Source organism: Ctenocephalides felis, unplaced genomic scaffold (genome assembly GCF_003426905.1).
Source record: "Ctenocephalides felis isolate EL2017-DRISC unplaced genomic scaffold, ASM342690v1 CF-g0.4_SCAFFOLD_01170, whole genome shotgun sequence".
In the NCBI taxonomy this organism is placed as follows: domain Eukaryota; kingdom Metazoa; phylum Arthropoda; class Insecta; order Siphonaptera; family Pulicidae; genus Ctenocephalides; species Ctenocephalides felis.
Genome location: NW_020537324.1, coordinates 57,401,055 through 57,416,264, shown reverse-complemented (window position 1 = coordinate 57,416,264; position 15,210 = coordinate 57,401,055). Strand labels below are relative to the sequence as shown.

Below are 15,210 nucleotides of genomic sequence, written 5' to 3'. Positions count from 1 at the left end.
AAAATCCTCTTGTACACATATTCTTAAAACATTAAACTTTGAAAATATTAAAAAAAAAAAAAGATTTTTTTGAATTTCTTATTTCACACTACAGTACTTCCTTAAGAGGCAACAAATAAGTATTACTCAGCGTGCAATGGGTATGCCCATAATCAGTATATTTCATTTTGTAGTAAATAGTTAAAATAAAATAAATACGCAATCCCATATTTGCTTGTATACATGTATATGATTTCTATGAATACCTATAAAATCTTACAAGAAAGCTCAATGAAGTAGTACAATTCATCGACAGTGTAAACCCATAATTCACCATATCCTGGTAATAGTTTCGACCCATAAAATCGTTTTATCCGATTCGACCTTGAATGCACGTGTTTCCGGCTACTTCTTATTCATTTACACGGTGTGAAAATAACAAATCCATTGTGATAGTCCTGAATGTGAATTCCGCACATTATTACTACTGTGATCAGAATAAGTGCCTTCTAAGTATCGAATGCGTGCTCATGCAAATTCATATGAATTTATGCAAGTTAGTATCGGTTACGTCTATTATGTTGCAGAGAGACGAATGAATAAGCAATTGCTCGAGCGATGTGTGAAATAACACACAAACCTCATTAGGCTCATCACGTTGCGAATGCATAGGTAAGTTCATCATCCACTTAGGGCCGGCGCGTCGTCGTTCGGTCGGCAGTTAGAAAGGCGATTGACGGCGATTCCTTCAGAATAGTCGATTCACGTGATTTGTGATCACCTGTACGTGATTCAACGAGTGCTGACATAGTAAACCCGCGGGCGCACTTTTGAACTTACCAGAGGGCCGACGAGATATACCTGTCGTCCGCGCATCGCATATGAGCTCAAACTCGTCGTGATGCCTTCAATAAATCCTTAGTACATTTTCTACTTTACTGCGACTATATAGAAAGTATATTTTCTTGCTAAATTTAATTAGTGTACTAGTCGGTCATCGGAATCTGCTTTCTTCACATATAAACGCAAATCGATAAGATAGAGTCACATTCAATTTATAACCAATTAGTCATTTCCTTTGGAAGAAAAAATATTCTGCGATGAAATAATTGATGATAAATTATCGACTTGATCCAGCAGATTGAAATTTATTATGACTAGTTCTCGCAACGGAAAACGTTCATTTTATAGTTCGAACAGTAGTTCAAGTTTTTTTTAAGCAGTCCTCAATAAAGAGTACAAGTATTTAAGCAATATTCACCATCCAATATCCTACTATAATCGATCTATTTATTCGTACAAATTATTATATCTTAAAATATTTACAATGGATTAGCATCGTAAACTAAACTAGAAAAAAAACAAATAGCCATTATTATATTACTTGCGAATATGGGGCACAAAGGTTCAATTTGACTTTGAGCAATTGTATTGTAAAAACCAAACCATTATATCACAACAAACAACATACATCAAACAGACAACTATGTTCCGTGGAAACTATTTGACTATGTTTTGTAAAAATTCCAAATTAATTTGCAAACGTGTGTTTTTGTTGTTTTTCAACATTTGTAACCTGGTCCTTTTTACCACGAGATGGCCACGGGTCAAATACGTCTAATGTCTTATATAATCTCATAGGTACATTTTTTACAGAAATAACACTGTAAATAACCTTGATCTGGAATTTTGCTAGAAAAATGCATCAACAAAGTAGGAATATTTATTTATTTATACTATTCGCTATTTATTATTTTTTACACTTTTGCCAGAGTAAAGGTAAATTCGTCCATTGCACCCCACTCACATGTAAGCTTTATAGAAAAAACTATTGAATCTAACTTAAAATTAACAATACATCTTCGAAAACAATTAAATAAAGTTTACTTAACAATTATATTAAGGTATCGTAAACTAAGCAACAGTGCTGACAATCAAAATAACAATGAAAGAAAATACTCAACGAAACAAAAATCGTCAAACTGCCTGATATCAAGCTTGACCGAGGTTGTGATCGAACCCGGGACTAGTTTGTGCTAACCCAAGATTTTAACAATATCACCGCGACGTGCTCAATTTTCCTTTTAAAAATAAGAATTTACTGCCTATGCTCTGAAATATAACTAATTTATTATATTTAAGTAATATTTTCAAAGCATTTCCATTACTGATTTTTTTTATCAATGGATTTATTAATGAAAACCTATTCAGGTACAACCCTTTCTCAATGGAATGTTTTTCCGCAGGAATAGCGCTGCTGTACGGGAGAGCTAGCCGTCCAGTAGCGCTATTGAAGGAATCAGACACGACAACCTATTTTAAGATTTTGCTATCATTATCCTCCCCATAAAAACTAGAAATTACAACTACAAATTAGAATTTTCAATAATTTCACTCAGAATGAAAATCTTGAAGCAATGGACGTCAAGTGAATGTCGTAGATACGTTTAATTATAATAAGTATTTTTTTAGTTCTATTTATATCAATATAGATTTTATATTTTTAATAACGATAGATTCCAAAATAAATAATCATGTAAATATACAACTAAAAAGCTGTAATTAAAACCAGCTAATTAAGTCTCTACAGCATAGTTAATTACTATTCAATCAATCCATCATTTAATTTACTTAGTAACAGTACATTAGCCATTTATAAAGTATTTCAAAGTGAAGCATGAGGCTTTATTAGCCATTACTCGAACTGAGTACAATTTAAATCAACGTAGCAATACCTAATTATTTCAAAACATCATTTCGCTCTAACCATACACAAAAATATACTTAATTTAATGCTGTTAACTATAAATCACAAAATTAAGCAGAATCTCGAGACTAAAATCGTGTCAAGCATTCTGTACACATCGTCATGGGTTTCGAGCGCTTGAAGATAAATAGATTCATTAAATATTTTTGTGCTTGTAATTGCATGGCAAAGCAACACCAATTCACTAACGGTAAAGTCTTATGACAAATATTAGTCGCAAATGTGGCTGAGAAAATATGACCCTCATTTGCGATGTAGCGAATACCTTGCAAGCCATGAACCTACTTCTGAATGACTCAATTTAAGAGCAAAGTTAATTGAACTAAAGAAGTAAATAGAAATATGTTTTGTTGAGATGTGAAAACTGCGGAGATTTTGCGCCTAATTCTTGCCATGTAACATGGTCCATATTATTATCTGGTAGGTAATTCACAACTTATCCAGGTTGACATGCACGAATTTAGTTAAACCAGACACATTTTGGATTCAAGCATTTTTATATCATGCCAATGATGATAATAATAATAATGCCCTAGAACAGAACCTTCAACTGAGTAAAACTCCAATTCATATCAGGGAAGAATAGTAAGAGATTCCCAATTCCATTTTGCACCGCAGTGTCCGAAAAATAGACTTTCAATTGGAAACATATTTTTGACACGATTTTCAAGTGAAAATTGATATCACTACTACATGATATCAGATTTCCAGACCCAAAGCAGATACGCCAATGGAGATATCTAACAACATGTTAAATATTCTAGCAAAAAGTGTGCATCGCCTCATTAACCTAAATACGTATAAAGCAATTAATTTTTTCTTTGGGTGTTCGATTTTTCACTTAAATTTAAATTGAATAAAATGTTAAAAATACATTAGGTCGACTACAAAATGCGTCATTTTAATTGGTAATTACATTGACTTGAAAACTAGTTCTTTATAATCAATATTTAGAAGTTAAGGGTATATCATAACGGTATTGCAAATTCTACAATTCCTCGAATTCTAGAAGAAAATTGCTCTCTATAAATCGGTATTCTACTAACAGATACTAGAACATCTACCAAAGATGACCATAGTATGGCTTAATGAATGAATTTTTCGCTTCTTATTCATTTCCTGAGATGCACCTGGTAGGAGCGGAAATACATTAAGACTAATGAAATTAAATAATATTTATATCATTTCGTCATTGCTAGAATTTACAATGATTAAATTTTGCTATATAGTTCGCTACTATGTATTAAAACGAGTTTTGAAAAGAGTTGACAACTTTTTGAGAAGTATCTCGTTGAAAATTTTTCATAGAAGTATTTTACAGTCGATTTTCATAGATCTCTCAAAAACATCATTTTTGCATATTAGCTCCTTATTTCCAAAACGACTGGACCTGCCTTTGCCAAAAAATAATCAGCACATCAATATCAATATGAAATCAAATCAAGGAATCAAATGTTTTTTGAACCTCTCAAATCGGTTGATCCGTGCGCTCCAAAACGTGAGCAAAGAATTGTATCGACCCAAAGATAAGGGTTAATATTCAAAAAATTCTATTTCACCCACCCATTTACAGTGCCCCAATAGCGTCCAAATGTATGACCGTCCCCACTAACTTTGAAGGCCGATCCAACCATGCCCATGATTTACCACCTGAATTCCCCCCCCCGGAGAGGATATTAAAATTAACCCTTATATTTCTGGGTCAATGCACGGTCAATGCATCAGAATTAATTTTAGAGGTATGATTTCTTCAGCAAAGTGTCTCATCATTCGGATCCCTAAAATCATACTGCCAAGACTTAAATAGACCTGCCATAATATATATATATATATATATATATATATATATTATATATATATATATAATTTATATATATATATATATAAAGATATACATATACATTTTTAATTTCTATGATACCATCTATGTAGATATGAAGTCCCGCTACTTCACAAAAGTAATATTATTTTAAGTAAACCGATGCTTAGCAGAGTATCTCTTAATCCCACAAAGAATCATGCAAAAATTTCACCTAATGAACCGTGGACGTCGTTTCGCACAACCGTGACCTGGTACTTGATGAACGCAGCACGCGCATATATTTCTATATATGGGGAGTAATGCGCACAATAAAAGATTTCATATACAGATAGCACAATATAATTTTCTACAAAATGCATGTTTAATATTCTAACAATGAGCATCAAACCGTTACTTTGACTCCATAACTCCAGTCGCCAGGACAATGCTGAACTCACAAAAGTAATATAATAATCTATGCAATGCTTATATTGTATTATATTTCCAGCTTTATACGCTATAAATGTACGATTACATTTTACATAAAGTGGCTAAGTCGATTATTTTATAACTCTTCATGGGTACAAAATATCACACGAAGTCCGCTGCATTAAACATGCAACTACCTAACTACCAGTAACAGCTTTTGTGCACATAAACACAAGGACGGAAAAGCATTAATTTTGTATGAACAATAATATAATCTTTGTTACTTAGTCACAAATATATTGAATTATTGAATATTTGGCTTCGATCTTTACTGTGTATCATTTTCAAACATTTCTCAACTACAGATTATTTTTCTAGATATTTTATCAAATACGGCTGAAAAGGCTAATTTTGTCAGATTTTTAAGCTTATGAAAAAGTTTCAATTTCATTGAAAAATTGTTTTTAAGCGAAAACTGAATTTTTTTAGAGTTATTGAAATCTCACTCGATTCGCTAAGCATAGCATAAGATAATAATTTTCTAGAACTATTCTTGTGGCTGAACGTTTGCCGGGTCAGCTAGTATATTATATATATATATATATATATATATATATATATATATATTAGGGTGGTCCTTAAAATAATCATTTTTGAATTTCCTTGCTCCCAGGGCTCAAATGGTTCCAAATTGATAAAAAAACAATTCTCTGAAAGTTTTAGCTCCTAATATTAACGTTAGATAAAACGCAATTCAATCAAATTTGTATGGAAAGAACATGGAAAAAAATTTGAAAATTTAAAAAAAATGTTTTTGGTATAACTTAGCGACGCAAAGGAATTTAAGCTATGCAAAATGCAATGTTCTATCTCAATAACAAGACTTTTTTAAAACTGCGTGTAAGTGACACTTTGCCATAACGCAAGTTGCATTAATGATAAACAATAATAATTGCAGCAAGCTACTTTTAAAATTAATGACTTTATCTACAAGATCTGAAATTTAGCTATTTGTAAATTAACAATATTTTCAAATTTTGAGGTGACCATGGTCGAAAGTGTGGAATCCAAACTGTATTTATAATTAAACCACTTTCATAGATTTGTTTAGGATGTTACCTAATAACATTAACTCTATCATAATAAATAGTTTCATCAAAATCGTCATAAAAAAATTTCAAAAATTATTCACGAAGAATGGCTCGGAAAATCTTTTTCAAAAACTAATCAGCAGGCTTCCTAACAGATATCTTTCGAAGGCTTTAGGATCTTTTGTAAAAATGTAATAATCATTTACAGTTATCTGCTGATTATAAGACTCAGCTGACTTTCTCCAAAAACTAATTAATTCAAGACCTTAGTCCAAAGCTTGGAATTCAAACGAAAGATTTTTTTTATAATTAAACCACTTTTTGTAGTAGTCCAGAATGTTTTAGGATGTTAGTTAAGAGACCATGAACTCTATGATCATAAATTAATGATAAAAAGAAACAAATAATAATATACGACAAACGGTTCGGATGATCTATTACCAAAAATGATCAGCACGATTTTTTTGAAAACGTAGACACAAAGTTTTGCAGTTTTCTGCTAATTGAATGGCTTAGCTGAGCTTCTCCAAAAACTAATTAATCCGAGACCCTAAAACGAGTTTCATCAATAGGTTTTCAAATTTTTGAAATCGGTGCAGTTTTTTAAGAAACGCCGGCAGAAGATCAAATATTGGATTATACACCCACAGACATACATTTCGATATCATATATTTTCAAACTTCAAAATGACTCGGAACGCCAAAAAACATAAAATTAGCCATTCGAATTTTCCGGAGAAAACATAATCTTGAATTGAACTTCGGACAGTTAATAATAATAAAATGGGTCAAATATTATTAAGATTGATATGGAGCTATGATAAGTATATTGATTTCGTTTGCTACTAATGATTTAAAAAGTTCCAGCCTCCAATCTTAAAATCTGCTAAAATTTAATTACATATGCGTGTGTGGCCCAAGAGGTAAAAGGTCAAATAGATACATAAACACTCCATCATCCGAATAAAGGTATTTTATCTCAAATTTTCAGACGTCTTCGCCGAGATAGACGTTTTCTAAGTGATTTCTCGTGAACCGCATCACGCATCCCGTATCTCCTTTCACTATTCGCCTTATTATCTCCCGAGGAAAATATTACAGTTAGCGAATATGTTGCAGTAGCACCCGACACGTTTCACAAACACGTCAATAAATTCATTTTATCACTGTATCTGAAGTCGAATAAGGAAAAATTATAAAATAACTGTACTGCGATTTATACCGAAATCGGAGTATCTAGCAGAATTATCCCACACCTTCGCGATCGTGACTGTTTCAGCGTCTGCCCGTCATTTAATTCATCATGATCCTATTAAAGTTAATGGTCGATACAAGAATAAGTAATGAGCGTGATTGTAAATAGTACTTAGGAACGAAGATATTATGAACCACGTATTGGAAGGGAAATGTGTTTTGATAAGAAATTTTAATCAAAATAAGTAATAAGACAAAGAAATATTATGTCCTTTAATCTAAGACTTTAATGTTTACTAAGTACTGAATACCTAAAATAAGTTAGATTTCAAAAAAAATCTGAAAATACTTGTACATTACTTCTAGCAGGAGTTTTTTTGAAGCTGATAGAATCTGATAAAATACAGGATTACACTTCGGACACTGTTAAAGGCGATTAAGTCACCTAAAATTTAAACTAGCACCTCGGCAACAAAAATGTCTTCGACCCTAAACATTTTAGAACTAATTATTGTATATTGCTTAAAAATTCCATTAAACTTGGTCTGGTCTATTGTCTATACTTGTTTACCTATGTCTATCCAGCTATTTATATAAAATGTTCAACTATTATTTCAAAAAAAAATAGTTCGCTTATATTACAAGTGTAGACGTCAACTGTGATCAGTAGCTACCTGCAAAACAGCGCAGAACGCGCACATGCTTTGGCATAGATTCTGATTAGAATCGCTGGAGTATGCGATAAAATTTTAAATTTTGACGATTTTTCATAATTCATCCGCATGTCGTACCCCTATAATATTTTGTATGTTATTTCAGAACATAAAATCTATCGTTGTACAAATTTTCATCAAAATTGTCAATAAAATTTGCAACATTTAATTACGAAGCAATGTATCAGCCGATCTTCATCAAAAAGTAATCAACACGATTCACAACCTTTTTGAATTTTTAAAATTGATTTAAAATTGTGAGCTAAAACGTGTACGAAAAATATTACACTTTTTGCAAAACTAATAGATGTTAATCCTTATCGAGATACATGGAATGGCTTCTAAATTTTTAAAATTGGCTCAGCCCTTTTGAAAAAATGTCGCCGAAGATCAAAAATCAGTTCACATACACATAATTTTTCTAAATTTAGTCTCATTCGATTCAGAATGACTTGAAACGTCGAGAAAACATAAAATTAGCAAATAGGATTTTTTCGCGTATACTTAAACTCCTCCTTCGAGAAGCCAAATAGTATAGTACAGAGACAAAAATTGCTATTGGAGCAAATTAGCTCCAAATTTAGATTAAATGTGTCATGATTTACATAAACAAAAAAGTGTGTCAAATATATCAATGCCTAATAAAATCATCGTTGAATTACAAAGTATTGAATTTTAATCAAATTCGCCCAATTAGCGCAATCAAATCATATCAAAACAATAATAAAGGCGTTGTAAACACAGAATAATAAAGGAAACAGTAAACGAAGAATTTATTTATGGAAAAACTCTCCAACTAGTCTAACTGAATGAGTAAACAACTTTTGTTTCGTATTTCTATCAATCGAACGTTTTACATCATTTCAATATTTATTATGTACGTTTTATAAATGTTTTATCGTGTCTTCCTTGTCTAAATACAGTTATTTTGGTTTATTTTCTACTAAATACAATTAATTTGATTATTAATTACAAATTATTTATACAATTTTACACTATACCACATGGATAAAAGTCTCCGCATGGTGTTGTAGACCGACATATTAATATTGCCAGATGATTATCGCAAATCACAGGTGGTTATGGACACCCACGTGGCGGCATTTAAACAGCAAAGCGCTAAATATATTGCTTGGCACGTAAATGCGATTTTAATTGCAGATCGTGATACAGTTGAGATTCTATGTTAGATGAATATCGGAACAGATTTTCCAATGCGCGTTATGAAACGATATACATACATGAATTCCATATGCTTTGAGAAGTTGATGAACGACATTTTATTGACACTCATTAAAAAAGAATAATTTCGTCATCATAATAATTAATTTCTGGTCTGTTTCAATCAATTTTCTTGTCTCCAATTAATCTTAAAAAACTGTTAAATTTAATGAGCACAAGTGTGGCTCAAGATAGGTAAATATGTTAACAGGCCATGCATCAAAGACTCCATGACCAGAGCAGTTTTATCAAATTTATTAAAAAATAGAGTGATTTTATTTCGTACGTTTAACACATATAGCGAACACTGACAATAATAACATTATCAATATTCGAAATTGATAACATTATACATTTCTTACAATTACTTATACTATAAAATAAAAAAGCAATTAAATACGTTCTGTTTAAAAGTCGTTCATATAATTATAAATATTTCCCAATCTACGTACTTGATAGAATTATTGATTTTTATAGAAGTTTAAAGCTTTTGGCTTTTGCCCAACTTGGGGGGTTTGTACCAATGTACAAAAATTGCATTATGTGGCAGCATGCACTTATAAGTGCCCAATAAATTGGTCACTCGTTGAATAACTTTTTGCACTCAATTTTTAAAACTATACATTCTTGTGTTATCAATTTTAAGGATATGAAATTATTTATTCAATAATTTTTGTTCACAGATATTAAAAATATTAAACTTTAGTTCGTACCATAGAAGTATAAACAAACAAATGATGTATGTAAATATGTTCTTCCTAAACGCTTATTCGGATTTTGATAAATCTTTCTGAAGTTTGTTAAGGAAATTTTTTAGGATATGTGATTATAAAAATATTGTAATATTGTAGAAATAAATGGTAGAAACTGGAAAAAACGACATGTCGTTGTTTGACATTGAAAATATTTGAGACTTTGTTTGGCACTGAAAACAAATGAAAAATGTCATCTGCCAAAAATTTAGAGAGAGAAGTTTAAGATGCAATTTTGGATATCCTAAATAATAAATTAAATTAAAATAATCTAACATTAAGTACCATTGTTGTGTTATGGTTATGTTTAATAATGAAAAGCTAGATTTTTTTGCTCTCTATGATTTGCTCAATAGAATAAATCACATAAAATGGCCAAAATAAATAAGTGAAATGTTTCAAAAGCCACATATTAATTAATGATAATAATTTTAATAGTAAACTGTTAAAACTGGTAAAATAATAGGGGGGAGGGCGCTAGAAAAAAATGACTTGCGGGCGCTGAGAACCCCAGGAGCGTCCCTGGTAATAATGTATATTAAATTATTACTACGGAAAATGTAATTCAGATATAATTACTAAAAAAATTATAGGCAACATTATTGGATATATATATATATATATATATATATATATATATATATATAGATCGAAGTTACGACAGAAAGTAGAACTCGTTACATTAGTTGGTAGCAGACAAATGATTAAATTCAGAGCTTATTATGGGGCTTCAACTTACAAGGCGCTAGATCTAGATTTTGCCTTAACGGAGCAAATGCCAGGAATATCATGATCGCAACTGATACGTTGATAACAATCAATGTAATTTATTGTACTGAAAGAACCTCAATGTATAAAATATTTTACCAATATTTGTTTCAACGGAATAAATAGAAAGCGAGGTATTTTAACTTCCCATGGGTTATTGGAATCACAATTTAAATACGATATCTTTCAAATCATTATACGTAAGGTGACCATATTTTTTTGCATGAAATCCGGGACGGGTTATAATGTGTTTGAGAGCGGAGAGGGGGGGGGGGTGGTATTGGTGAGCTAAAAATGCATACGCACATTTTTTCGGTTCAAATTTTCTGGTTGAAATATATCAAAAACTATTGGCAATCAAAACATTTTTAAAAATCTGGGCAATCCGGGACAAAACACCTAAAACCGGGACAAATAATGCTTTTCGAAAAAGCCGGGACGTGAGGCGGAAAATCGGGACTGTCCCAGCCAATGCGGGACGTATGGTCACCTGATTATACGCAGAAAATGTGCTATGTACCTATGTGGTTTTACCCTGATTTGATGTCATATAAGAATATGTTTCCTACTTCCTTAACAAATATTTAAATTTTCATTTATTTCATGCTATGCTTCGTGTATATGGAACCCTTCTTCAAAAAACATTAATAATTATTTGAATGTAATTTTACAGGCGGTTACTCTAGTCAAGACTTGTGAGGCAACATCTGAAATGAGAGAATGCCGAGCGCCCCGAGACTGGTCCCTGTTAGCTCTTCAGAACATAAGAACTGGAAAAAGTCATTATTTGGTTATATGCAGATGTCCGGAAGATTATAAACTTGGTACGTAACATATCATTATTTGAATATGACATAGAATATTTCCAAACCAAATAGTAACTAGTGTGTATTTTCCAACTTTACATATTTACACATGCATATATTCATACATATCTACATATATATAATAAGTCGGGTTTTCCTTCCTGACGATATAACTCCAGAACGCACGAACCAATTTCGACAATTTTGCATTCGTTGGAAAGGTCTCGGGCTCCGCAAGTTTTATAGCTTTCGTGCCTTTATGCAAATTGCTGGAACTTCACGCACCGTAATTAAAAATTCGAGTAATGACATTAGTGAGAATTATCAAGTCAATGAGCAATTCTTGTCGCAAAGAATAATGATGTACACGCAATGAATTTCACCATTTAATCAAAAATTGCTGGCGATTTGGTGACATACCAATGATTCCGACGGGTCTTTCGTTTGACTTCAAACGATTTCAATTTCCAGTTCGCCTTGCGTTCGCCATGACAATTAACAAGTCACAAATCGAAACGCTTAGTGTTTGCGGGATAAATTTAGAAAATCATTGTTTTTCACATGGGCAGTTGTACGTTGCCTGTTCACGAGTTGGGAAACCATCCGCTTTGTTTGTGTTAATGTCAGACCAAAAAACAAAAAATGTGGTTTACCTGAGCACTTCAATGAAACGGATAATTTGCGGATTCACTTTCATTTACTTAGAGAAGTTCAACTAAAAAACACTTCATTTTTGTAATTGAAATAAATTCATTACTGTTGTATAATAAAATCAAATTTTTCCTTTTTAAATATAAAACAAACAAAAAATTTCTTCATCTTTCTCACGAAACCATCTGGTGGCGAAACGGAGTTCGTCGCGTTTGCTAGTATATATATATTTCCAGAACATAAGGCTGTAAATTTTAGTCTGTATTAGACTGTTGACTAAGCATAAATTGAACTGTTACAGAAGGGCCAATGTCGCATGACCAACCAAGTTACGCTAGTGTACCAGGAATTCGAGTGTACGGTATGATGTGCGTAAGATCACCAGGATCATCGGTTCGACGTCCTGGCGGTCCTGGTGGATCGCCTATTCGCGTAGGCAGTTATCAGCAACAGGCGCCTCAATCCGTGCAAGGATTAGGTAAATATTAATAGTAACTTGAAACGAATTTGAAATTATTGGTTTGAATGTTTGCGATATGTTTTCAGTCACAATCGGTTGAAATACTGTATCTTTGTCTCCAATCAGTTGGAGACTTTGATGAATTAATGTTGAAACAATATTAATGCTCATCGATTATTTTCCAGGAAACTCGCAGGTGGGTGGTCAACCAGGATTTCTCGGGGGCGCATATGGTGGTTACAGTACGGCAAACACGGGCGGCGGTTACAACTCTTTTACTGGACGAACAGCAAGACCTTTAAGAGTTCGACGAAGAGTACCTCAAGAAACGATACCTGAATTTCCCTGGCGGACTGCCAAAGTATTAGCGGAATCAATCAACTGGGACGATTGAATAAAATAATTGAAATTTGATTACAAAAAATTCTGCTGATAATATGAATTTGTTTTTGATTTGTAATCCAAGAGTGAACCGAGTTAGTTTAATCTTAATGTGACGAAAAGCAAATTCTTCATTAAAAAGGTATAAGCAGAATTATTACTGATAACATTTCAAAAGAAAGATGGTAAATATTCAGCGTATTAGCCAACAAACTGACAAGAACTCCAAAATTGAGTACTGCAATATGTAACATTATCGCCTAACTCATTCTGATAACTTGTGTATCATATTTTTAATCGTCCATGGACAATCTGTCGTTTTAGTCTCAAACAAAAGCTAACTAATATGCCTAACATGTTATGTCCCTAATAACATTCATGGCAATATTCGTAAGTTGTTATTGTTTTAGGATAAGTTCCTTCCTAATTTTCTTGAAATTTGGTGATCTGATAAACGAAAAGTTTAGCCATGACTCCTTTTCTTTGACATTTGCCCTTATTCATATTTGGAAAATACGTTTCGTAGAAATATATTCGTAATAGATATTAAAAAATAATTCATAATTAATTTGAATAACAAGCTCTTGTTAAAGACCCTATCGAATTATTTTAATATTTAAATCGCAAATTAGAATACTGCTTCCTATGTTGCCGAATTAGGTTTGATAAATAGATTCAGGCATTAACGCAATACTTATAATTAAAGTACTTTCCTTTTAAGAACTTTGATTTACGTATTGTTAAAATTACGCAGATGATTTATAATTATGACGTCACTAAAATTAGTGTCATAGTTATGAAATTTATGATTATAGTAATAAATTGATCAAAAATCATCACCGTAATTTAACATGACAATGCCAATAACTATTAAGTATATATGTAATATGTACAGAAATAATCATAGAATTAATGTTTTAAAATTAAAATATGTTTAAGTACAGCATTATAATAATACTGATATAATCAGACATAAAGTGGCAATAAACAATAAATATAGAAAAAAATTAGATAATTAATATAATAACATACAAATAATTTTCATTAATGCTATAAGATATAGGAAATATGATGAAATAGTGCTTTTGTTAAAATGCATTGAATTTCTTTCTGAAAGCAATTACAATATGGTATATTAGGAAGATGTGAATTGCAATGATATAGTTATTATAGACCCCATGTATTTTTAAAATAAATTAATTATAATATAATAATAGACATAGCTATTATTTTATTTTATTTGTTATCATTACAGCAAAGCATGAACTCGCGTGGAAGGTGTTTCGAATTTGACCCATTCTTTTTTTTATTTCATCGGATTGATCACAATTCGGTTAATTAAAAATTATGAGACAGTGTTTCACATTTTGAAGAACTGAAAGACTCATGCTCAATACGATGTATCTTATAATACGTCACTTTACGCCGGTTTCCATACTATTTTCATACATTTCTTAACGCTTAATACGATTTATTACTACATTTAATACGTCAAAAGAAACTGACGATTCAAAAATATTCGGATTTGAAAGTTTTTGACAAAAAAACACAAACAACAAATCAAACTCAGTTCTTTCTGAAATGTACTTACTAGTTGTTACGTTACATACCCTTTTTTTAAATATAAAATTTAAAAAATTCACAGATTGGAAGCTGTCCAGAGTAAATAGCAAAATGTTGGAAAGTTTAATAAATTGAAAAACGTATTAGTAAAATGGCTTCATCATGCGCATACTTCAAAATTGCCCATAAGTGGCATATAGGAGAAATCGTAATATATGAGAAAGCGCATAAAATTGCTGAATATAACTTATTTTAATAATGGCTGAATCAAAGTTCCTGCACAACAAAATCTTGATACATGGATAAACCCAATGTTTCCAAAAGTAAAGGGAGACAGACTGCCCTGGTCTGTGCCAATTCTGGTAGCTTGGAAAAGTTACATTTGCCAATAAGCCAGAGTTTTATACCCCTTTTATCTATAAGTCAGACACACTGCAAATCTTGTAATAGATATATCAAAATCTTTTTGATTATTTCAAAAACAAAATAAGTGATTATTTTTAAGAAGGAAACGTTATAATTACACTACACAATTAATTTTATATTATACCTGCACATAAAATCAGGAAATAATACAAATGTTAATACAGTATTACCTACACTAATATTATAGTAGGTCCATTATTTTCCCTAT

The 15,210-nt window shown here is 31.5% G+C and overlaps 1 protein-coding gene across 1 annotated transcript in view; it reads right to left on the bottom strand.

Moving 5' to 3' along the window:
• The window catches only part of LOC113368409 (elongation factor-like GTPase 1), a 458,044-nt gene that overhangs the window by 436,635 nt on the left and 6,199 nt on the right, over window positions 1-15,210 (bottom strand). The gene's annotated exons all lie outside the window — the stretch shown is intronic.